We start from the raw sequence: 26,681 nt of genomic DNA, 5'->3' as shown, positions 1-26,681 counted from the left end.
GAATCACATATAGCTTCTTTTGTTCATTATCAGTAGACTGTAAGGCTTATAGGGATACACTAAGGCCTATAATTCAGAGAACGTGTAAAAATTTGTCTTTTACAGACAGTGATGGAAAATATGGTCTCAGTTAAGAATGATCAACTAATACTTGGCTCCTTCTAGTGACTGTTAAATTAACCCATATGGAGTGTAATAGAAAATAAAGCAGTCTTGAAATATCATAAGTGTGTGTTTAGAGCTTGTTTACATAAATACGGACTATGAAAATCCATGTAGTTTCACTACATGGAAAAGTAAAGTAGATTAATTAAACTTTAGTAACATCTATGTGGATATTCATGTCCAGAATTAAAGTGAGCTCAAGTTAATTTAGCTTTGCTCTTTTCCAAAGTAAATGAACCTAAACTATTTTAATTCTGAGAGTATTCATGCAAATTTAGTGTTGTTTAATTAAGCTACTCCAAGCACACACCATTAGATAATTTGGATTAGTTTTTGTAAGCACTGCCATATAAACAAGCCATTAAATTCATTTAAAGGACAACTTCTAAACTGAAATATCTTTGTGCGCAGTACTGTATCAGACTGGTTATTTAAATAAACATACTTGACTTTTTATTTCGGGATTTCCCGTATGCATTGTTGCCATGTTCTCTCTAGTGCTATTTCATATTCCAAGTTTCCTGCCTTTGGAACATTTTCTAACCCTACTATGATTTTGCTTTCTCAGACTATGTACCAGAATTGCCTACCACCACAACACAACAACCTGTACAACCACTTCAAAGTTTCAGAAGTTTTATACTGTTAGTGCAGTTTTGTTGTCACTGGTGGATTGCCAAAGTCTTGTTCAGAACCCAGGACAAATAGTTATTTCAAAATAAAAGCACTCTTTGGATTGATATGTAATAACTCCAGTAGGACCACATTTGTCTTTTTACATATAGAAAAAGATACATAGGCCTTCTGAGTTCTCATCTCACATGCATCTAGATCAATTTAAGGTGAGGAACACATTCATATCAGTCTAATAAACCAAATGCATCTCCATGTTTCAAGTCCACACTCAAAGGAAATGTAAGTCAGCCAAATCTACACTAAATAAATTCCTACGTTTGTGAAATACTACATACATCTATTTAAGGGAGTGGAAATGTACATCTATCTCAGCCTGCATATGAGGGAGCATAGACACAATCTGTTCCCTATGGCATCCTTCTTCTATGGAAGAAGAAGTTGAGGAGTAGACGAGGAGAAGTGGAAAGCGAAATAGGCCTTTGTTGTAACAATGCAATGCCCTGATTAGTGAGTGCATCGGAGACATTGCAGACATGCTGTGGACTGCTTCTGAAAAAGTAATTTGTGACTGCCCTATCATGAAGCAAAGAGGGAGTTGTGCTAGAATATCATGTCTTCTGAGATTGTGCAATTTATGATCTTTGTTCAACACTGTGCCTAAAGGCACGATTTAGCCCATATTTTGTACATAGGCAATTCAGAGAAAAATAGATGCATGTACAGTTCACAGTTCTGGCTTTTCTTCCACCACATATACAGGTACCTGCACTATGCATTAGTAAAAGCAAAAAATGTTACAAACGTTATCTCACATACACCCATTTGCATTATATTCCCCATAGAATGTTCTATAAAGAATACAGCTGATGAATACATTTTTTTTTTTTGTAAAATCTTCTCTATCAGGATTGCTTATTTCCATGAAGTGTTATACTAATTTAATATTGCTCTCTCTCTCTATTTTTTTGAGAGTTTTGACTTTTTAATGAAGCAAGGTCCTTTTCTATAGGTTGTGTGTAGCCCTGAGCTGACCTTGGTGCTGAATAGTGGAGTGCTCTCTGATACACTCTGATAAATCACTGGTACTTCTAGTGCTGATTGATACAGATAAATGTATGTTTATGAGGATATATATCATGTTGGTATATCTTAGTCTTAGTGTCTGATTAATATAGAGCCTGTCTTAAATTCTTTAGTGATTTTTAAGGAGGCTAATCAAAAGAGACACAAAATAGTAGTCCATGAAAGCGTTGCTGAACAAAAATTCAACAATTCATGACAAGCTGATTTGGATCTATGTACATGCATAAAAATATTAGCCAGTTTTAGTCATCAGAGCAATGAAAATATGCTTTCAAGGCTATGGGCCATGCAATGTACCCTATGACAATAATCAGTTGTATAATGATTTATCACATATATGGAGGACTGAAGTCCATGTTTTCAGAACTGACTACAAACAAAAACTGTTTTCACACTGTGTGCTGTGTATAAATGAAAATGCAACACAGATTGTGAAGTGAAGCTCATACAATGCGAAAAGAGATTGTTGAAAAGCAGGAATGCTTCTTTGTGACATCACTCTTTTCACTATCATTTATGTTGGCTGGTGAAAAATTGGTCATCCATTTTTCAAGTTATCTCTGTGGTGATGAATGTTAGAAGTTACAAGGATCTTATTTTAACTGATGAGAAAAGAAAACCATATCTGATGCGATGCTATATAACATCTGTAAAGCTTCCCTGAAAATTTTATTTCGAGGTCAAACTTGCAACTTCAGTTGCAAATAAAAATGTCATCCCAAGAAGTTAATCAATACCAGCTGTTGATTACAAACAACTGTTCCATTTCTGCTAGTTGTATTTTTTGTACGGTGACAAAATGAACATGGCTTACTATTTCTTGTTTTACAAAAGTTAATGTAGCACTCTAAAAGAGTGGGTGATTTATAGGCTTCTAACTCTTTCCAACTGTGGTCAAGTGGAATTTTCTATTGTGCTTCAGTGTTTCTGCCTGAAGGTTAAAAACATACATTTGGACATCTGTAAAAATATAGGAAATAGTTGATGAATGTGGAATAATTGATGGATATGGACATGTATTTTATCTGTAAAAATCACAGGATGATCCAGGTTGGAAGGGATCTCAGATTATATAGTCCAATCCAAAGGTTCTTTGCAAGATGATCACGTTTCTAGTTTCTTAGAGGATGCTATGGCTGGAAAATAAATTGAATTATGAAGTTATATTGCGACTGCAGAAACAACAAGTGTACAGCATGATTACATTTTTTTAGTCTGTCAAATACCTTAAGGTAAGCTCTTATTCCTGTGAAAATCAGTGACAGTAAATTAAGAAATGCAGTGTTGTGTCTTTCACGTCTTTTGGAGTACTACCTATCTATAATCAACTTAGAATCATTATCCATTTTTCATTCACAGAGTAATAATACTTTGCTGTATAGATAATCACAATAATGGTCAACAGAAATAAATATGATTTAGTGATGTGAGTGAATAATACCGGCAGAACCTTCCCTTTCCATTGATTGCACCCTGATCCTCAAACATAGAATAGTATTTTAGTTTGGTGTTAAAATCAAGTTAGGAAATGCCAGAATTAAAGTTATTGTGGTAAAGCATTAATTCAGCCTCTATATACAGTGTTTAACTGATGAAAAAATCCTTAATTGCAATGTCATATGCTTCTTCCTCTACAGGTAGCTTTTGTGCATCTAACTTCGGGTTCTTTTACACACTTTCATGGTAGCTAACAAGATGTATCAGTGACAGCTTTAAAAAGTGATATTTCCCATCCACTGTATTCATTCATAGGATTGTAACGAGTATTGATAGAAAGCCTTTGAATCATGACATTAGTGCAGCTGGAATACGGGATTTATCATTCTTCACCTATGCAGTTAAGACCAGGCTCTTTGAGTTAAATAGTAGATCAGCATTACACTGAGTGGCTTCTGTTTGAAAAACTAACCATGAAGTGGAGCTAGCAATGGTATACTGTTGAAGTAATCATTTCAGACCTATGTAAAACAGATTTGCTACTATATATTCCCTGTTGGCTAAATCATGACTCTAGAGTCTCGACTGTGCTGGGAATAGGCAGCAGCTATCTCTTTCTGTACCCTAAACAAAAGGTAACTAATCTTCTCTTCCCCCTTACACCCATAGGGTTAACAAAAAGGGTAGCAATGCAAAACCACATATATAAGATATACATACAAACAGAACATATATGTAAATTCTCAGTCCTTCACCAATTCTCTCTTTCCCCTTTGCAGCAATTTCTAGACTTGGACAGGATTTTATACAATCCAGTTGCATAACAACCATTCAGTGAACCATTAAATTGCTTACACGTACAACAAATTTTTGTGACAGATGATAAAAATAAAAAATGACAAAAGGCCTTGCTGTGAAAGCAAAAGGAAATTATTACCACATTTAAAAAAAATCCTAATTAAGGCTGATCAAGAGACACGGAGATAGCATAGCTTTTGAAAATACTGTTTAGGACATTTAAAAGATGCTTCCAGGAATATACTGGAATATCTGATCTCTTTTTTTTTTTTTTTTTTTTTTTTTTTTTACTGACTGCCGCATTATTTCCAAAACAGACTAGGTTACAAATGTTAATTATTGAAATAGGAACAAAGTACTCCAAGCATGTCAAGTGTATTCAAATGAAAAAGGCTTTAAAATCAGAGTTTCTGATTTAAGGAGTAATTGTTTCCAGTCTTTGATTGCAAGGAAGGAAGACAGAAGAAATTCTCTGATAGAAGAAGGAATCAAAATTTATGGATCAAAATTTAATCCGTACACAATTTATGAGTATTTAAGAAATACCAAATAAGTTATAGTCTTAATTTCATTAAAACCTGCTTAACAGGGATTCCTCAATTGCCAATTTTTCTTCAGTGTTCCCAAGTAACTACTGATTCTATTTTGAAGAGTTCTAAAATTAGCACTCAGCATTCTGATATACAGTCAAATTTTCAGTTTTCTTTCTTTCTTTCCTTTTTTTTTTTTTTTTTCCTTGAAAAACTGGAGTCAGAAGTAAAGCACCTTGGATTTTCAAGAGCCAATTTGTCCTTACCCATCCCTGCCAAAATGGGGAAACAAGCTTGGGTTTGGTATGCCGAGTCCATGCTATGTCAACTGTTGCAGTCATGTAGCAAATGGTAGATTTGGCAATTCAACCTCTTTTTAATTGAAAGATACTTAAACAAACTGCACAATGAAACAGTAGAAAATGGAATGTTACCCAGATTCAATAAAAGGGCTCACCATTTCGTGCCAGCAAAGAATACCATATTTTCTAGTTGTAATCAAAGATCTGCAATGTGCTCGTACATAAATTAATGTCTTCTACCACAGAAATACACTGACAGCAGAAATATAGAATATTATATCCACGCAACATCACATGAAACATTTAGGACGCTTTACAAAATCCACATACCTGAAGTATGTTTACTAAAAACAGCTGAACAAAATCTTAGTTCTCCAGTACCTGGAGAACACCAAAGTGTATTAAGGGGGCTCAGATTCTTAAAGAGATATTTTAAAAAGGCATGAATTCAAATAGAGATTATTTATTCCTGCAGTGTAAATTGCCAGAGGCGCTTCGTATATAAAAGTATAAAAATCAGAGTTCTGAGTCTCATGCAAAAAGGTAAAATTGAAGTCTGCGTTAAGTCTCCTGTTAAGGAGGAAAACTTCTAAATTTTTTATGGTAATGGAAAACCTGAATCTGAATTTAATCCATTCTAAGCTTTTTGGTAAGCAAGAATATAAGACGTCAACCTTCTCAGCATGTTGATTCATTTGCTAGCATAGTCCTGTACCAAAAAATTCAACTTGCAATGTTCTCTGCAGTTTGCTTCAAAAACCCACCAGAATTACATGTGGCCAGGACACAATTCCTCCACTGGTTAACTACCAGTTCTTTTGACATAAAGAGTAACAATTTGTATAAGCTTCTAAAACAGGAAAGGTCTCAGTTTTATTTTTCAGCAAAATATTTCAGAAGCTTTTGCTAGATTTCCAAACTTGTGTACCTAAATTTCAAGTAGTCATATGCTTAGCAATGTGGATTTAAAACTCAAAGAAGCAAAGCATGTTTGCACATAAGGCATCTCACTGACAGATGAATCCTATTAACTTTGCTAAGACTATGTACTTAAATTTGAGCATATGTTTGGGAAGTTTGTTGGGTCAGATTTTTTAGTTTAATTCTGCTTAATATTTGTTATTTATATTTGAGAGTGAGCCCTTTGGTTGTCATAGCTTCTTTCCAGAAATTCAGCAAGTAAAAAGAATGAAGCTGTACACAGATTGCTGAAATAGTCATCGTCTTCTTTGTCTTTTTTCTTTAATTCATTTTAAGATATATTTGCCCTTTCCCTTCTACTTTATCTTTCACTTTTCCCCACTTTACCCAGCTGTCCAGTATTCTGACCGCAGCCTTATTTACCCGCCCAAGTTTACATTCAGGAGTCATACAGGGAAAGGCTAGTCTTGCCAGCCATAAGGTGAAGAGTCTTGCAAGATGACTCAACATACTTCTTTCTCTTATGACACAGCACACAAAAATCATTAGACTTGCAGCACATGCCTGAGAGATTATTATAGGGAGACTTGCTGAATAACAATTAGATTAATGGCTAGATGCTGATTGATGCGTCAGGATAATGCTCACTAGGCAAACTGCTACTAAATACAAAAAAAAAAAAAAAAGATTTTTGTTTTCAACTTGTCATTGCATTTCCTTCTCTAAGATCTTTAATCTCTTCTCACATTACAGACATAATTACATAAAAAATAATCAGGAAATCCAGACTTTTCTAAAAGTTTACCTTCTGTATTTTTATACTGGCTCCCTTGCTAGAGAGAATCAGAAACATCTGAAATGCAAAAATTACATTCAGCAAATTCCTTAGCAAGAACATTTATGTATATTTATCGTGTATATATATATATGTATATATACACAAAAATGTTGACCTAAGTTGCCCTTGACATTAATTAAAAGACTGCAAGTGATGTTAACAGTTATTGAAATAGTATTTCATTCAACTTTTTCTTTAAAATGTCCCTCAGAGAGTAGCAGGCTTGTTTATGACTGGAAGTCTGTGTCTCTGTTTTACATATGTTCATTGAATTAAAATAAATCAATCTTACATTATCCATACAATTAGTACACTTTTTTAAAATAGGCAATGTACCTGAGTTGAAATGTATCAGTCAGTCACGGACTGCTTAAAGTATTATGGAAAATCAATGTAAACACTTGTAGAAGATGCATAGGAAAACTCAGTAAGAGGAAAACAAAAGTTAATTTGCATTTAAATGGGCAAAAAGGCCTGATTTAGTTTAAATTTGTAAGAATTTTCTGAAATTTTCTTTAGATTTTCTCCCAGGATTTTGGCAATTCACTAGCCATTTTAAGAGCAAGAGGTATGCCTAGTGCTCAGAGGTGGGCCCGTTTGCCAGAATAGTATTTCAAGAATTACTTGACCTAAAATCTACAGAAGCAGTTACTGCTCAGTTTATTTGAGAGGTATTTTTCTTTAGAACTGAAAAATGATAACTTCAGAACATAGGTTTAATGCCCATCCATCTCTTAAGATGTAACATAATAGTGCTTGTTAGTAGGGACAAGATACTCCTGAGCAGTCAACAAAGAGCTGAAGCAGCTGCAGAATGAGATTTCAGCAGAGAACTCTGAATACTGCCTTATTTGAAAGCGTGGAAGAATTCCTGTGCCTGTGGTTTTGGCTAGGTTTGTACAGACACCTTGCAAGCAACGTCCACCTAAAACAAGCACTGTTCTTCACCTTGATATTTTCTGCATCATCAGCAGAGAATACTTGAACAGAACAGTCATTGTGGTTTTAAGTCTGCTTTCGCCTTCATGTAAGAAAGCCCGTGTTTTTAAATTTAGATGGTAATAATATGTTCCCAGTGACAAAATAATGTACAAAACCATTCTGAGATACAGCTTGCTTCAAGCTGAGAGCAATGCAGCTGTTCACGGAGAGTCATCTCTTCTTGTTTCTTTTAAATCTAGAGCATCTGCCTTTCCAAAACACTTCAATGTTAAGTCTCCCTAATGAAGGCATTTAGGATGGCAGGAAGGAAAGACTGTTTTCCTGCGTTCTGGGAAGTATGGTTAAGACTGGGTGGGGAATAATATGAAATTTAAGTAGTCTAGAAAAAATAGTAAGGGTAAAGCCCAGAGCGGGCTTTCACTACTGTAATTTAAGCTGGAATCTTTTCAAACACTGCTGAAGCAGTTTGCTGACATTGCTGTACGACAAAATTGCCTTGGGAGAAAGGAATCACAGGTTTGGTGTGGGAGCTGACCGAAAGTTAGTGGGGTTAGAGGCACTTTAAAGACCAAAACTCTCCAATGTGTTTGGTTCTGGTGCTAAATAGAGTCTAGAGGTCTCCTCCAGCATTTCCAGTGAAAAACCTATATTGGTTAAACAGTGACTTCCAGCTTCTTCTACAGGAGAAAAAAAAGAGAAACTTCTGTGACAAAGACAAGTTGGTTTGCAGATTTTCATCTGGTTCTTCATTTAGAAAACTGAGCCCAATTCTGAGCATTACGTGGGTTTTCACAGTTGCATACAGTATACTATTAATGATCCGGGCGCCTGTCAGTGAAGGCATGATTTTCATGGTTAAAATAGGAAATGTATTCATCTGTTTTACATAATATAAACAGACCTGGATAGAGCCCAAAGGGTCCATCCTTGTATTTCTATACAACTTGAAAAGAAAAAAAGTGAAGGAGTTTCAAGGCAGAACAGAGGGTGAAAGGAAATAACTGGTTTCTTCCTTGGACTGAGCTGCTGCCTTCTGTGTGCTCCGAGCAAGCAGCAGCCCTCAGAGGTAAGTAACAAGGAATAGAAGAAACGAGTAAAAAAACTGGATAAATACCTACTTTCTGCTACTGATGTCTTATTTTGTTAAACTGATATATCATATTTACTTTGATTTTTAACTGAGGTGGGTGGACATTATCTGCTCCAGCCTTGGGCATTTTTTTTTCTTAGTATTTCTGAGATTCTATATTGAGGGTATGCAGCTATGTTTTAACGTGAAGGAATTAGGATTCCTATGATATTTTGCTTGTGATACAATATCAAGAATGTGTTATCTCTGTGATCATTAGGAATACAGGAGAAAATTCCATCGGATATCTTTTAGCTGACAAACTGGGATTGTTTTTTCGTCGTTTGTGGTCTGAGAAATAATCATACATTTCATAACCATGAATGTATTCCTCCAAAACTAGGAAACATTGATGGTGCTGGCAGATTAATTTCATAACTGTCTATTACACTTGCTTGGTTTCAATATTGAAATATACACTTTTTCAACAGGGAGAGGGATTTATGTGTACAGTTATGTTGCAGAGAACCTGGGGCAGCAGGGAACAGAGGATTTTTCCCACTGCAAGTGCCACAATGCTTTTTAGTTTAGCTGTGTTGGATAGCTGATCCCTTTTCCCCGGCACTGACGGGAAAAATAGTTTTTATGAAAAATCCAGTAGTTTAAGAAAGTTTATTTCTATGAGCTATTTAAATCTGATCAGGTAATCTAACAGTTGCCCACCATGTCTATGATTGCATTTTGCTTCATATTCTGAAGATGCGGAATGTTTTTATGCTACCTAGTACTGAAGATATTGATGTATATTCATTTTCAATTCAATTTCAGTTGGAAATGAATATACATCACAACTGAAAAATCAGTTGAAAAAAGTGTATTTTGTAAAATGTGAATTTTTTCAATAGGGTATGATAAAACACATTGAAGCACTCAGAAGGAGATCCTATTTTATAAATTTGGATGTGCATTACAATTGAAATAAAGTGTCTGGTGAAATTAAATTCACATACTTCAAAAAAAAAAAAGTCAATTCCCTTCCTTTCTCACTCTTCCTACACATTATTCATCTTGTATGTGAAAACCTGTTTGTGGCTTCCACAAAAAAGCAAAGCAAAAAGAAAGCCAAAGATGTTTTAGTTAAATAATGATTATTCTTCAGAATCCTTTTAAAGCACAAAACCAAAATGTTCTCCAGATATGCAGAAAACATCACATACATAGTTTCAGATAATTACATGTTATATACCAGAAAGCCGCTATATTAAGAGCACATTATTAAGATTTTAAAGGCAAGCACTGAAAACCTAGGAAATATCAGAATTACAGTTGCCTATGCAACCATCATTTGGTTCCTTGTGCACATGCATTAAGATGCAGCCTTTAATTGCATGATCACACACATTTTTCTCTAGTGATTATGAAGGCAGAAGTCTTAATGTGTTCAGAAGCTTTCCTGTAGTGCTTATCACTCCAGTACCTCCTCCAAAAAAGCCCTGAGTAGTGTGGGGCTGGTGTGTCCACCTTACATATCTGCAGAGTGCGCAGAGGATCAGACAGACTTCAGAGCTTCTGACTTTGACTGCCTCGCTTGAGATGTACATACCATGATTTTCCAGGATCGTTTCATTAGGCAGCATTTTATATGCCTAAGAACTGTGTCTACTAAATTCTGTTGTGGGTCCTTACCTACCTGAAGATTTGTATGTGAACCACAGTTTCAAGAGGAGCACTCCAATTAAATGACTTACTCCTGTGCCCCAGGGGCAGTCTGGCAGGGGAGGAGAGAGCCCAGTTCTCCGAGGCCACATTTAATAGCCTTACCTAGGAGCTCCGTCTACCTTTCCTCACGGTTCACTGACCCATTCACAACTCCAGCAGCAAAGCCATAATACAGTTTCTCAATGAATGACTATAGACTATCATGTAAGGAACCAAATTAAGATTATGTAGGCAAGAGCATGCATGTACGAGTTCTGGCAAAGACTTCAGAATACAAATTGATACAGCCCCAGACCTTTTGCCAAGTAACATCAGATCAACATCACTATTTCATCAGCAGTATTTCAGCCAGTAGTGCTACTGCAGAGAATAACAGGGTAACTGAAATGAACCCGCAGATTAGAATGAGGATGAAGCCTTTACCAGCACCTATCAGCTATTTTCCAGTACAGGAGCAGTGGTCCAAAATCCTGGCTTCCATCTGAGACTCTGCAAGAATCTGCTCTGAGCTTAACCTTTTTTTCTTTCATTACTTTAAGTCTCTCCAGCTGAGTTTTGTCTCTTTTGAAATTTTGGCTCTAGGTCTATCTTTTCCCCATTCCTAATACTTCACCATTCCCAGGCACAATTTCTTCTCTTAAATCTAAGTCTGAGTCAGAGTTTTATGATACGTGCTTTGAAAGCAAAGCCAATGAAGAGGTTGCTCTGCCTTTAGCCATTTGTTTCCATTCCTCCCTGTAGCTCATCGTCCTGCACTCAGCTTCTTGTCCTTCATTTTGCACACTGAATGGCTTCTGAGGCAATGTTGTAACATGTAGCACTGAAATAACCCAAGTTAAGAATATCCTCTAAAAAATAAGTGAAATTATAAACATTAAAGGGAACTTTCAGTGGTTCTTGGAGGTAGCATCTTATTTAAGTTTGCCTAGATAGAATATTTTAATCTCCCTTTACATGAAAAATATGTTTTTTTGCTGTTACATTTATAGTGCTAGTCAATAGTTTGAATCTCTAACGTAATTCCTAGTAATCCACGTATCTGTAATAACCTTTGGTGGCTATATTGTAAGCATTAAACACGTTATACACATGAACATGCTAAGAAGCTATATTAAGCTTGATATTAAGAGGTGATAAATTATACTTGATTAATTTATTGCTCTCACGTACATGGAAATATTTTGTCCACCTCCAACCCCTTGTGTCTGCTAGAAACCCTGCACTATTTTGAAATTATAAAGAAACCCCGAAGTAACAGAGTGTGATTTCTGTAGTTTTTGGAGGGTTGAACAGGACTTGATTCATAGTAGACTTCATCATGCAATTTCCTTCAGCATGGTTTTGTCATGGTGGCAACTGCCCAATACAACTTCAGCCATGTGACTGGAACACTTTTCCTCACTCCCCTTGGGTGTTAGAAGCAAACAAATCTCAGCTGAGAATGGGTAAAAGGCTTCCAGTTTCACTTCGGCATTTTTCTGTTCTGTGGTTTTGACCTGAACACTTATCAGGCTCTTGTTGTAGAGAGAGTGGAGTGCAAAGCTGTTTGGAGAAAGAAAGCTACTAACCTGGGGAAATAAAAATGGTTTCCTTAATGAATGGACATTATCTCAAATCTGATTAAGCACATAAGGTATGAAAATCCCAAAGGCCCTTGTGGTGAACCAAATTAGATTGCTGTTGGATTTGTAGCGGTCAGTTCGCCTTACTATTGCAGTTTCCTTTTTCTGTTTCTAATCTCTGAAAGCGATGTCTGTGAGAGGTAACTTTTCAATGGTATGACATTTTTCATCCTTTTTTGCACTTTTCACTGAGGCAGCTGGGAAGGAACTGAATGGTGAAAACGCTGTAACTGAAGTATATGAATGACTGCTCTGATTTAGTTAACAGTTCCTAGTGTGAGCTGGGAAAATTTGTTCATTGTTTCCAAGAAGTGAAAATTATGACATAGAAAACTTGAAAATTATGGAATTTTCCATAGAAACTGAAACTTGAAATCCTATTATTATCTTCTTCTAATGTTTATTAAATCACTTTCATTTGATATATATTTTTTACTTCTCACGGAGATATGCCAAGATCAATTCTGAATCTGTTACTGGAGAGGCCTGTGGCAGATCTTCAGTTGGTATAATCAGTAATAGATCAACTGATTTATAAGAACTGTAACAATTTATTATAACACTGGTTATTAATCTGCCCTGAAAAACTTACTCATGAAAACACTTAGTTCTTTGGGGTAAGAAAAACAGCTTTGTGGTTAGAATACCGGACTAAGGAAAGGATCTGTTCTACATCCAGTTCTTCAAAACTTTGGAAAAGTCATTAAAATCTGTGCCTCAGTATGTCTGGTGAAGTTTGACTACCCTTTTTTCTTTTTTTTTTTTTAAAATATATATTTAGATTACAATTTCTTCAGACAGACAGACACTCACTAAAAATAATGTATCAATTATTTGCCTTTTTTCTTTGGTTGACTGGTTTTGTTTTTGTTACAGCTTTTATCTTGGAGTTCTTATAAGGCTACAAAAAAACCTGCTTGCCACTCTTACAAGAATAATTTTTGAAACCTAAGAGGCAAGTCACAGAAAAATTTTTCTTTTGGCATGGCTGCAGAGCCCATGCCTGGAGATAAGCTTGAGCCTTGTACAAATAGAGACTGTTCTGCTGTCAGTAGTGATCACACAATAATCATGTTATGACAGAGATCTAAAACAAGAATGAAGATGTCAGAGGTACCTAGCAGCAAATGTAAATTTAATCTTAAGATAAAAGCCTATCAAATGTACCCAAGTGGTTTATTGCCACAGATGCTAATTAGAAAAAAGTATATTATGCACACAGCCATTTGTTCCAAATGGCTCTTCAGGGAGGGGGTTAAGGAGGAGTTTCTCCTGTGTGGCTTGTTCTTGTTTACAGAGGTTGTTAATATTTGCCTAACCATCTCAGTGAATAAAATGGACTTAAGTACGACCGGAAACTTCTGTTTTCAATGAAAAGAAACTCTTGCAGCATGTCAGGAGCTGAAATTCTCATGGGAGTTGTAAATTATGGATGAGCATCAATAATAGGAGACCAAGTAAGTCCAGCATTCAGGTACTTAATTTCTAGAAAAGGGACTACATAAAAAATCAGGTTATTAGGTAAACTGGAAACCCTAAAATGGACCGTCCAAAAAGCACGATGCCTACAAGCTTTTTTTAAATTGTTAAAAATACACTCCGTTTAAAAACCAGGTGAAATATGTGCCCATAACTCAAGATAAAGCTGTCCTAAAATACCATGACTGGTTAAACGAAAAGTTAAGACGATACTGTAGGAAAAAGGCTGGTATTTAAGATATAAAGTTTACCTGAATGAGGGGAACCACCTTTCAGACTATGCATCTTTCTCATTATCCCTGTTGTCACTGTCAAACAGAGCGGGTTCCAGCCCAGGGATGTGCTGGGAAGATGATTAACTTTGTCAGGGAGCCTTAGCTTATCAAAAGCCAAAGGAACAACACAAAGATCTGTACACTGGTAATGTTACAGTGTCCAACAACAAAAAAAAAATGTTAATTCCACAATAAAACGACCAACTATAAATGTTAGCAGACCGAAAGCCCAAGGGGAGGCTCTGCATGTCAGCTGAGAACAGCCCAACTTTAGTCACTGGGACAAGCATGCAGGGCAGTACAGTTTATACAGCTCCCCGCCACATGTTTATGATTTCAGCTGCTTATATTATAGATTTGCCTTCCCACAAGATCTCTCTGGCTTGCCAAGAAGCCTTTTTGGAAGCCACGCAGCTCGGGGAAGGATGTTGCTAGAGATGACTGCCCCATCGCTATTCCCTGCTCTAACCAGTCGGTCACTGCTAAGCCACGCAGGTCAGGGGAGCGTTACTGCTGGCGTTTCCTACGATCAGAAGGTGCTGCAAAGTCAGCAGCAGGTTCACAACATCCTTTCTGCCTTTTATGCAATGCAAAACCACTAATCCCTGAGAAAGAAGTTCGGGGTACCTCATGCCACAGCAGCTCCTGGGAGCACCTCTTTGCTATTGCCCTGAGCCCCCAGTTGTGTTCTCCTACTCTGTGCCGCTCAGCTCCTAACAGGGCAGAGCGGAGGAGTTCCTCCTCTCCCCTCTATGAGACAGACAGATGTGGTGCTTTCACTTATTGTCACGGCTGTCCGTAATGTACCTGCTCTTCTGTATCCAGATTTCCAGGGAAGCTGTGCAAACAGATGCCTTAGTCCGGTGTATACATACAGCTGTGAAATTATCCCATGGGCACAATTAGGACAATTATGCATGTAAGATGGATAATGACAAAACAAAAATATCTAATTAAATGTGAATTTGCTATTATGCAGGAAGTAGAACTGTATGAACTCATAAATAGTGCACGCAGATCTCCCTTGCTGGATGACACAGGATCACTGCTGTGAAATTTGTGCAAACCTTTGAAACCTCTGCAACATTGGGCATCAGCAGGCAAGCATACGAAGAGATGATGAGAGGAGAAGACAGGTAGCTGTGACAAAAATAGAAGACTGGCCATTATGCTAGAAAGTTGAACATAATCTGCAAGTACAGAAGAACTGACAATGTGACCTGCCATCATTTAGATGGTGTATCACACTCTCTTCTCCAGCCATACTGCCTTCAGACATTTCTGTTTTAACAGATTATCTGACCTTTAAAAATACAAGTGTGGAGAGAGTTGCTAATATCAGGGAGCTTCATTTTGGTCATCTCTGCTTCTAGCTACCTCTTCAAATGTTTAATAGCTGCTTCATTCCTCTTGGCTTCTCTGAAGTGGGAATTTTAATTTATTTATGCTGATGAGGAACTTTTTGATATCCCCTTCCCTTCTTGTCACCATTACAGAGAAGAGGGCAATGATTTTTAAAGGAAGCTTTTTTTATCTAGAACATGCAAAATTAAAAAGATACTGGAAAATGCAGTGTAATTCAGGCCCACAGAACTCTAGAGACCTAGTTAAAGAATACCTGTTAGTGGAATTAATTTTTCATGCTCCACATACACAAAGGAATACATTTCAGGGAATAAATAGGACTGCAGTATAAAACCAGACAATTTTAAAAATAATCTAATGAAATGGTAGAAACTTGACCTACTGAGAGTACTGATTTGTTTAAATATCCCATGATCTGTTAACTGTGCAACAAATGCTCACCTCCACCAGTTGCTCAGTGGCTGAAGAGGAAATACCACGTGTGACTAATCTGAGAGTTACTTGTAATATTTAATGCAGCCAGCCCCATCAACTATTTATTATTTAATCTATTTATTTATAACTTTGCCACTAAGTGTTACTTTAAAACTAAGACCAAGGACAGAATTTGAACACAAACCATGGGTCGCTGTCATTCCATCTTCCCTTGAGACTGCTTGTGCCAGCTTTCTCCAGCTTTTGTGCACCGAAATCCTTCAGATTTACTTCCCTGGTTCTTCCCTGTTCTTCAATTCTTTCTTCAGAAAGTGAACCCTTCTCCCCAGAAAATCTTGAGATTCTCTTAGAAGTCATGTAACTTAAATTAAACCATGGATTATTGAGCCTTTATGACTCACTTTACAAAGCTCTTCTGAATAACCATGTGGGCCAGAAAATTAATTAATTTCTATTGTCTATTTCAAAAATCTATTAATATCAATGTCCTCAGGAAGAAATAAACTCTGTCACTCACAGAGAACTGAACTATCAGACTGCAATGTTATTTTTGCAACACTGAATTTTTCTCTAAAGGTAGATCTCAGTGTATTTTAAGATTGTCAAGGCATGATCACCAAGCACCAAACTACCTTGGTGGTACTTATCTTAGAGCTTTGGAAGATGAACAAATACATTGAACCATCAGAAACTTTTAAGAATGCACATTTCTGATTTTCACTTTTAGAGAGGAATCCTTGAAAATTTGGTCCACATGTTAAAGGTTCAAAACCCGGAGAGCCAGGGAGATCCCAGAATTTCCTATCTCCTCTCCCTTGCCCTTCTTCCACTGGGGGGAAAAAAAATGAAAGGTCAGGGAGGGGACAGAATGTAATTTTCAAGTCAGTGTTAGAACTCAAACACCTGGCAACAATAACACAGGCAAAGGACCCTTTCTCTCCCTGTGCTAGGAAGCCAGAAATCTTCTCCCTTATTTTTAGTGCCAAAGAAATAGGTCTAGGCCAATTTGTGTGGCACAGTACCCTTGAAGACTGCAAGTGCAATGTTACACCTGCACTGCCACTGGACGTCAGCTACAAACAGCTGCACAAAGCAGAGAAAAACAGCAGGATCTTCTAAGCCCTCCCATTCCTCCAGATAATGACAACTTTTCCCAATTTTTCTCATTCCTCTCAGGGTAAGATGGAAGATAGGTAATAATTCCCTTTCAATACAGCGTTTAACAATCATGGGGAAGGAGATAAATGCTATATTCCAGAGAGATTAGCACTGTGAAACCCAATTATAATGAATAAAATGAGACAGCAAGTGCAACAGTCTGCAAATACAGAGAAGCCTTGAGCTGTGTGAATACTGATATTTTACTATGCTGGCAGTTCTGAAAAGTACTTAAAAATTTCAATTTGAAAGAAACTTTCAGCATTTCATACTTTGATAAATTGAAGAAAGATGAAACAAATAGTTTCAAAATAAAAACACAAATCAGAGATTTTGGGGGGTGGAAGGGGAGCGTACTCTTCAACTCAAATGCGACACTGAAAAAATTTCTCCAGAATATTTTTCCAGCTCTAGTTTTTGCATTCTCCACTGGCTTCAATGAATTGATGACATAAGTAAAAAGCCTCTGCAGAGCTGTCAACTATTCTAATTTTATACTAAGTATCACATTTGGAATTTAGGATTATAAAATTCTGGCATTAGGTTAGGAAGTTGCAAAGAATCTTCAGAATTTATTTTAAAAGCTGAATATTTTTTAATCTTCTATTTTGAAGGCAAAATAGAATGCAAATTCAATCCATCAATTGCGTGGCTTTGGATCTCTGACTCATGAGTTTAAATACTTTGAGGTGAAAAAAATGGGTTTGGCCTTCCTTAGAATAGATGTATGCCGTGGACATGCCCTTCTGTTACTATTAAGGCAGGAATCTATACCAAAAGACACACCATATTATTTTCTTCGAAGCATACAATAGCATGGAACTTAACAAGTGCCATTGTAAATGGCAGTTGTTGTTATTTGCATATGTATCAAGATGCAAACATTTATCTGTCATTCTATAACTCCTACAGCACAGTTTGATGCCTTACCCACTGGAGTAATTTTTCTCAGAACAGTTCATTATTCAGTAAAATTCATAATAGGAGGCAAGAAATTCGTGAATAAAATTTAGATTTTAGGGACCATCTGTAAATGAGGGGCTAGTAAATGAATTGCGGTACGGCTGCATTCTGGTCTATGTAGTTCTGGCTTTTCTGTCAGTTGAGAAAGAAATCGGACTGAAAAGCAACCCTAGAAGCAACCCTTCCCCCTACGCAGACAGAGTCCTTTCTGAGAGAAATTTGCATTCCTTAACTGTACACAAATGAACATTGCCGAAGCTTCAAAAATAGAGATTGGAAGATGCTTGTGAAGTTCTCTCAATGAAATATTGAACAGGGGGGTCTAAAAATGAACACTGGTTATCTGAAGTGAATGCCATGGAAAGAAAACTAATATTATTGTAGAAGAGAAAGGAACTGTTTATTTTTTATGTTTCTGCTCATTAAAAGTGTGATTAAATGGAAGGAGGCGAGATGAGATAGACCATGTGTCATGTCTTTCCACTGAAGACATCCAGGCAGTGTCACATCTGACTTCAAAATAAATTCCCCTGTAGCTATGTGTGCTAGCAGGGCTTGATTTTGTTCAATATCATGCTAGAAATTATTACTTTGCCGTGTTTGTATGAAGTAATTACTGGTGCCACTCCATCTGTGCCTTATAACCCTCATTAGCCTCTGCTCTCATTTTCTACAAGGATTAATCTATTTTGAGAAAAATCACGGCAAGAAATTATGCTTGTATAGCAAGGTCTCATTCTGCAAATTGTAAGAACTGTGAAGATGTCCTTCTGTTTGCACTGAATCTAAGGCCACAATGTCAAAGAGAGACGATTAAATGAGTCTGCAAAAAGATGTACATTGGTAGCCCTTGGTTTGCTTGTGTAACTGAGCTGTTACATGTACATAGTCAGAACTAGCCACAAATACAGCCACCATATGATTCATATGTACAGCTGCGGCAGCTATATATCAGATCAGATCTAAAAATGCACATATTTCATGTACAGCTGCACACCACATTAATTAAAAATATTCTTCTGTGACTGTCAGGGCAGTCATTCTACATGCAATTCCAGTTTTTTTTAAAGGGCACATTATCCACATGTGCACCTTCAGCTTGCACTCACTCCAGACAGTGCTGGCCTGGCAGCTCTTGCATTCATTCATGCTCCTTGCAAGATCAGATGCATCACGCTACCGAGCATCTCCGGAACTTCCCAGGCCTATTTCTGCAGTTAGCATTTGCTTGGCTGCAGGGTTTAGCTCAACAAACTAAAAGGCAAAGTGCTGGACCAATATTCAGACATGAAGGTCCTGTTTCCAGCACTGGCTTGAACTAAGAGAGGTCACAATATATGTTGTGCTTCAGCTTTCCTCCTCTGGAAAGCACTTGGCGCTTACTAAAAATGTGTAAGATGTGGTTGTTAAAGTTACATAACCATTGGCAAACAACATACTAATACATGATACTAAGCTATTTCATGTGGGTTTTGTATCATTTAAACACCACAGACCATCCAGGTTAGTTTGCAGAGCAAAATGCTGAAAACTACCTCCTGTCTGTCCCAAGTAAGTGGCTTTGCAGTTGCTGTGCTACAATTTACTTGCTAAGTGCCAAAGTGCGTAGCAGAGAAACAGAGTTGTAGGTTTTTGTTTGTTTGTTTTCTTAAACAGTCTAAACGTAAGTTAAACTTGCCTTTAGGTAGGCTTAGCACACCCTGCAGCCTCCCGGGAACATTTTCAACAAATAAGAAAGTTTACGATTTGAAGCAGGAACATTTGATTTCTTTCAGCTGGCTTGGCCAGTTTTGGCTTAGGAGATGCTCAACTGTCAAAGCTTTACACTTTTAACGTTGACTAAATACTAAGAAGTACTACCCTTCTCCCCTTGCCCTTCTGCCAACTCCAGTAGGGAAAAAAAAAATAATGTTGAATTTGGCTTTGCTGAATTTAGATAGTGATAGTGATCATGCCACTCTAAAATCAAGTCCCAATTGCGCTCTCACTCTGACCTACGTGAGAATATAGAATATCCACCAAATTTGGTGAGGGTGGAACACACATGCATTTGCTGTGCATAAGCAAAAAGTCCAAAGCCAAAACCAAAGAAAAACAAACACGAGGAAAAGGCTGGTCTATTTTGCTCTGAAAATGGAGCATCACCCTTTTGCAGCTGCACAGCATAGGCTACGTCCCCTGAAAATACTCTGCTTGCTGTTCACGCAGCACGTGGCTGCTGTTGAAGGTTGAGGTCACTGAGCAGAAGTGATCTGTACAGACTAGAGCCACCATGCGATGTCTCGTTTTGCTTCTCACCACCAGGCCTCCAGGCCAGGGCAGCAGGCAGAGACGTCCCGTTAGTTTCACGTCACCTTCTGGCACAGGCGGGCTGTCATCGAAGGAGAGGCTGATGGTAACACCAGATCTGCGCACGATTGTTTTGACCAGCAGTACAGGTTTCATCCAGATCAAGCATTGGCAAATGATCATATTTCTGTCTAATCAGCCAGAGCTGTGATGTAGCATGTATGCCAGTTCTGTGCTTTTATGCCAGATTGATGCCAACTGGGAAGACAGACAATGCTTGGTACGGTGTGAAGCCCAAGTGGCACAGGCAAACGGTACCAGATCCAGTAAAAGGCTCGTTGGAACAAAGCTGACGGATCAATATTTTTTGAACACATTGGAAATAGCAGAATGAACTTTTACTTGATCTGCACATCGTATTACTGGGACTGGAAAGTTTTGATCTGACGCTAAATGCCCTAAAACTGGATTTATTGGATACCAGCCCAAGACTTTATGAACCAAGGCATACTTGTTCATGTCTATCTTCTAAGGGCTTGTCTACCTTGTGGGAAAGATGCTGTGTTAGGGTACCTGAGCTGTTGTGTCTACTTTAACGCCATGGAAATACATCTCTCCTTCCATCTAGCACACTATTACTTGGCAGTGCTTCTTAGCTCCCTGGGTTAGAGCCCGTGGCTGTACAAATGCCGCAGCACCCTGCCTCACTTGGGTTACTCAGAGATCTCCAGCACAATGCCTCTCTGTACGTTTTACAAACATCTCTTGTTTCCATTTCCTTATTAAACAGAACAAAGAATGAAATCATAAGATGTTTTATTTTCAGCTTAAGCATTCTGTTCTGGTTTTGGTGGTTTTACTGTGAATTGCATATTATGGGTAACATACCCATGTGTTTTTGCAAGCATGATCTCTCTGAGTGGTCCCTGATGGAAATGCACAAGACACGTAACTCCGGGGCACACTGTGAGAGCAGCACCCAGGCCACGAGGTCAGCATGTGAACAAAATCACTGAGCACCAGCACGTGTCAAAGAAGGCGGGTCTAATGGGGCAGGGCTTGAGCTTTTCAGGATAAAATGCCCTCTTTAAACTCCCAGGGAAGCATTCTGTTCGCTGATTTATTGTGCCAGGAAATCTTAGTCCTATGCCCACACGAAATGTCATCGCAGCCAGTATCAATATCATTCCTCCGCAGGGAGATCATGGGGACAGCCTAGCACCTGCTCTGCTAATCAGGGGCCGGTTAGGTCTTTAGGGTCAGGCTTCACCACCCAGCAGTGTGGGGAAGGCACGCTGCTTCACTAGCCATGCCTCCTCCTCTTCATAAACAAAGATCTACATTTTTTGGAGCTGTCAGTCCAGTCTCTTAAACTTGCTGCCCTCAGCACTAAGAGACAAGATGGGTGGGCTTGTGTGGGGAAAAGGATGGGCTGTGTGGGGAAAGCATGCCCTGGTGATCATTCTGCCTTATTTCCAAATAAACATGTTTTGTTAAACATGAGGCACTATCTGACCTCATCATCCAAAGGCTATACCGATAGCCAGATGTCAGAATCATATTTTCTTTTTTTTGTTCTTTAAAGCTTTTCCCCTGCTTTAAATAGAAGAATTAATTTTTCCACAGAGAAAGGCTCTTCTATTAATAGCACTAGGAGATCATTTCAGCACTTGAAAGGAAAAAATTACTTGAGCTTTTTGCGTGTTTTTTTTTAAATACTTTAAAAAATATTGTAAGTTACTTCATTGTGCAGGCAAGAATGCCCGCCTTCAGAATTTTAATTACTGGGAAAAAATAATAATCTCTAAGTTCAAAAAATAATAGTGAATGAGACTATGTGAAATGGCTGAAAATAAACATCTTCAAACAGTCCGGCCCTATGTGTCAGTTCGCTCTCATGCTTTGATAATCTCATCTCAGTTGCTGAAACAGACTTATACAGATTGCATAGGATGCTTGCAGGTGATTGAAAGGACTTCTGCTTATCTGCTGCAGTGAACTGCCAATAATGGGTGATATTCTGAAGGGCAGCCTCAACCCATATCCTCCCTATAAGGCATAATGGAGAAAATTTGTCCAGTTACACTTCTGTGATCTCACACTCCAAGATCTCTCCTCATTCATTTAAGAAAATGAGAGGAAAACAAGCCTTAGGCTTCTCTGCCTTTTCCAAATAAACTTTGTTATCCTCTTATGTAAAACACTAAGAGAGTAGTCCAAGTGGCAAAGAGCTTTATACACAGCTTCACTTAAAAGCAAAAACATAAAACATGTTTTGTTCTGCAGTCACAGAAATTTCAGTCATTTATTGTAATGAATGGGCGATGTCGAAAGAACATATGGTATTTTTAGCTCTGCTTCATTACCCAATGTGGTAAACCAATCCTGAATACTTGTAATGTCTAAAAGCTTTCTCTGAGAAGAAAGGTTCTTCCTGCATAGTCTTGATTAAAGTCAGACTTGTCATTGTCCAGAGGATCAGCAACTGTACTGGGCAGGAAGAGAAGGCTCTGTGCAGGGCAAGCAGTCAGACTTGTATGAACGGTGAAGTGGTAGCAAAAAAAGAGTTGTTTGTAAAAGCAGAATCGATATAGAGAAGAGGAAAGGTAGCCCAGGGAGAAAGGAAATAGTCTTTGATGGGGAGGTGTAATTTCAGAATGACAAACTGCATCTGACCTTACGTTCAGGCATTTAGGACTGAAGATCTATGTTAGGGACAGATAAACTCAAGCTAGCACGATTAAAACAGGGCATAATAGGCATAAGGCATAATACATGCCTATAAATGCAGTAGAGTGCATAGGCATATTTGATACCAATTTCCCTTGTTACCGTGTTTCACCACATTTTTGTTTTTACTGTTCTGTTTTCTGTATGACTCCATTTGACCTGCCAATGTATTTGGCTTATGCCTGTGTAAGCTGACCTTTCTTTTTTCTTTATTACTGCACTAAATCCTTGACTTGGTTTGATATGATCTGTTCAGTCTAGTCAAGCCAAATTATGAGGGATCTGGCTTATTCTCAATGAAGTGAAGGAATTTCAGAATGAAGAATGGATTTCTGTCCTGAACATCCCCTGCTATTTCTAAATACAGAACCATAGGTAGCTCCAAACAGATTTAGTCTGGATGTAACTCACACTGTACAGGAAGGAGTGGGCATGGAATAGCACAGATCAGCCTGGCAAAGCACTGAACACCTTTCCAGCTCTTATAAGAGCCTGTGGATTTTAGAGTTTCTTGGAACATCCCAGGATCAAATCCAAATTGTGCCTAGACAAGTGAAATTCAATACCATCATTACACAAAACAATCCACAAAGTCAACAGCAGCCTGAAGCCTGTGCAAATACCAAAGAGCTACAGCATACATTTCAAGACAGTGATATGGAAATCTTTAAACATCTTAGTTTTCATTACACTCACAAGTAATCAGTTTTTGGAGCTAAGACATTGGCACTTCCTCTATTAGCACCCGTGTAGGTTTCTTGCACAAAGAAGCTTCCAGGAGATTTTTGTGGATTTTTAGTGGTATGCCCCAAAAGACTCACAGGGTTCCTCAGGAGGAAGCAGATATTATAATACTGAGGGGGGGCATCTCTGTTTCCAGCTCTCCATGACTCATGGGAGCAGCTGAGAACACAGTTAAAATATGAAAGCTGAAAAGAAACTGAGTAGTTATTCCATTTCTCTTCCTCTTAGAAGAACTAAAAAATACATAAATTTAGGTCAGACAGGGTAAAAATATTCCATGTTGTTTTTCCTTCCATGATATTTGGGCTTTGTGAAACTTGTAAGAACAGGCCCATGATATGGTTGAAGAGAACAAGGCTCTTATTTACTTTTTAAATAAAAAACTCATGTTAAAACAGAAATTCAGGTTTTCTCAGAGATCTGGTCCCTTTCAAAAAAAAAAAAAAGAAAAAAAAAGAAGAAGAAGAGAAGGGGAAAGAGTCCAAGTATTCTTGCTGATGAAAGGCAAATCTTAGAGAAATATTCATTAGATGATCCCTCCTCAAAAACATGACCCAAATGAAAATCAAGAGCTGTTAGGAGACCAAAGAACTGCCTAGAACCGTTATACTTAAAAACAAACAAACAAAAAATCAAAACAAAACAACAACAACAAAAAAAACTTGTCTGTACAAAGAAGAGCAACAGAGCTTCCTTCCATGCTTTTAATTTTGGCAGTCAATTTTTGTTCTTTTGCATAGTCACTAACCAGCAAAATAGAATTGTAAGCGTGTTCTCCCGGGACACATCTTAGTATCACAGAATCCCACCAGGATTTTGTTGTTGTTATTTTTTGCTTTACACCATTATATTGTACATGAAGTCTGTAAGTCTGGGACTGGACAAGTCTCACCTGCTCAGACAAAATGTTCAGAACAGGATTTTGATCAGTAACTTCGGTATGTGTGAGAAACATGGCTCCACATCCCCCCCACCAGCCCCTACCACTATGCTCCCTTGGCAAAGCCATGGCAAAATCTATTAGTAGGGAAATCTTGTGCAACTCCGAGTTACTGCAGCCTCCCTGTCTCATCTGCAGGCTGATCTACGGTGAGCAAGACGGTGCCTGATGCATTAGCCACATGGTGACACTTTTGGTGACACGTGGTGACCTTCCAGGCACTCAAAGGCAGATGTGGGAATCCTTTACAAACGCTGCTATCTAACAGGCTTTAAGATATCAAAAAGTCAGTTCTTAGCAGCTACTATTTGTATCTTATTTTAACTCAGTATTCTCTGTATCTACTTTGTGTGCTACCTCTTGCTCTTCTGTTTATTCCAGTTTAAGGTAGTTCTTTCCAAAATGGTGTCAACACCATAGCCTTTAAACATCACAACTGTACATGCTATTGCCTAATTTTCCAAACAGTAACCATCTGCAAACAGATCGTAGAAGTTTATTATGTGGCATTTGCAGTTTCTGTGTAACATTAATTTAAAAGCCGGTGACTTTCAGTACCAACTCACAGGAATTTGCATGAGTGTTTGAGGACTTTGAAGCTCATAATTTAGTAAGAGAAATAACGAATGTCACCCTTCCTCTGGAAAGAAAATATGAGAATTCTTATTTCATCTCTGGAAGGATGGTTGTTTACTTTGTTTGGCATTTTTGCTTTTAATAATAACCTTGTTTCCTTTGCACTTCGTAAGGAAAAAGCTCGTTCTCTGTCAAGTTAAAGGGTCGCAATATTACATTACCTAACAAATACCATTCTTTTTGCAAACCAGAGGATGCTGAGTCCTCAGCACCAGCTCTTCACAAACCACTTCTAACGGACTGCACTGCTTGCTAGTGTGGACCCAGCCAATACAGCACAGTAGCAATGTTTGCTCTGTGTTTGCACATACATGTGTGTCTTTCCAACAACACGATGGATGAGAGGGTTTGTGGTACCCTGCTCTCTTCTGGCTACTGAGTACTGAGTATAATTGCCTCTTTGGAAAATACCAGCAGACAGTAGAAGAACTGGACCTTTAGAACAATGCTCCCCTCAAAGCATTCCCCACACAGATGTCTCATGCTTACAGAACGTTACGTACAGGAGAACCAGGCCTCCTCTAGAATGGGTTTAACCATTCATTCAGGTGATACGGCCTCCTAAGGAGGGTTTCATTGCAATTTACAACCCAACCAAATGCAGAAACTAACTGTTGACAGCTTTATAACAGTTTTACAGGGAGCCAAATTAGATGCAGAATCTTTAGATGAAAGTTGAATTCAGTCATTATACTTGTTTTCTATACTACCTTCCTCTGTGGCTGGTCTGTGTTTTGTCACATTTTTGTCTATGCATTTCTTCTTCCAAATCTCTACCCTATTCTGTACAACAGGCCTAGAGTCGCATCAGAGACTGTTGACTAATGCACATTTTTTTTGCCAAGGGTTGTGAGGAAAGTGAAAGTGCAAAGCAGCAGAAGTGATAAAGGAAAAAAAAAAAAGGCAGCTGCTCTTACATTTCACAAAGCAGAAGGAATGTGTCCTACCTGCACTAGTGACATTAAACAGTCAGAGCACCATCAGAGATCTGTGCTGCATTCAAGAAAGGAAACTATGCATTTAATTATGAGGGCATGAAAGTGCATAGGGCGTGAGGATTTGGTTAGTTCTCTAATGTACAAGTTTGGGGTGGATATAAAAGTGACAGCTGGTTGTATATCTGGCAGGTACAGAATCCCATAGACAGAAGAAACTAAACAGGTTGATTCTGGGGCATGAATCCCAGAAAAAAAAAGCAACACATTGTTACCTTTCAGCATGTATGGTGCTATTACACCGATGACTTCTCATGGCGTAACATCTCCCTCTAAACATAACTTCTATCAGGGAAAAGCGACAGTGAAATGAATTGGACAGTGCCTCTTGGAGACAGCAAAGAGTATGTTTCAGCTTGCACACTCCCCGAGGAAGCTATTAAAAACATCCTTTCAACAAGCTTACAGCCAGAATACAGCTAATTAAACAACTGTAGGTGATGCAACCCTGGTCCTGCAGAGGAGAAAACAGCCTTACTATGTTGAGTTTAGGGCAAAGCCTAATGCAAGTCATTCCTACACTGCCTGGGCTTGGGCTCCCATCGTTCTGCAGAACAGTACCTCTCCAAGAGACTTGGGGAAAAACCCCAGCCCTGGGAATTGCCAGCAC

General features: G+C 38.1%; 1 protein-coding gene across 3 annotated transcripts in view; it reads left to right on the top strand.

The window, feature by feature from the left end:
- Positions 1-26,681, top strand: part of PHACTR3 (phosphatase and actin regulator 3) — a 104,821-nt gene that overhangs the window by 22,795 nt on the left and 55,345 nt on the right. The window contains exon 1 of one of the 3 annotated variants that reach the window (XM_035548382.2): positions 7,848-8,718. The exons of the other annotated variants lie outside the window; for them this stretch is intronic. The gene's annotated coding sequence lies outside the window, so the exon portion shown is untranslated. Of the gene's footprint in view, positions 1-7,847; positions 8,719-26,681 lie in introns of those variants that run through there. 3 annotated transcript variants of the gene reach the window in all.

This window comes from Cygnus atratus, chromosome 16, assembly GCF_013377495.2.
Source record: "Cygnus atratus isolate AKBS03 ecotype Queensland, Australia chromosome 16, CAtr_DNAZoo_HiC_assembly, whole genome shotgun sequence".
Taxonomy (NCBI): Eukaryota; Metazoa; Chordata; class Aves; order Anseriformes; family Anatidae; genus Cygnus; species Cygnus atratus.
This window is presented reverse-complemented; position numbering and strand designations above follow the sequence as displayed.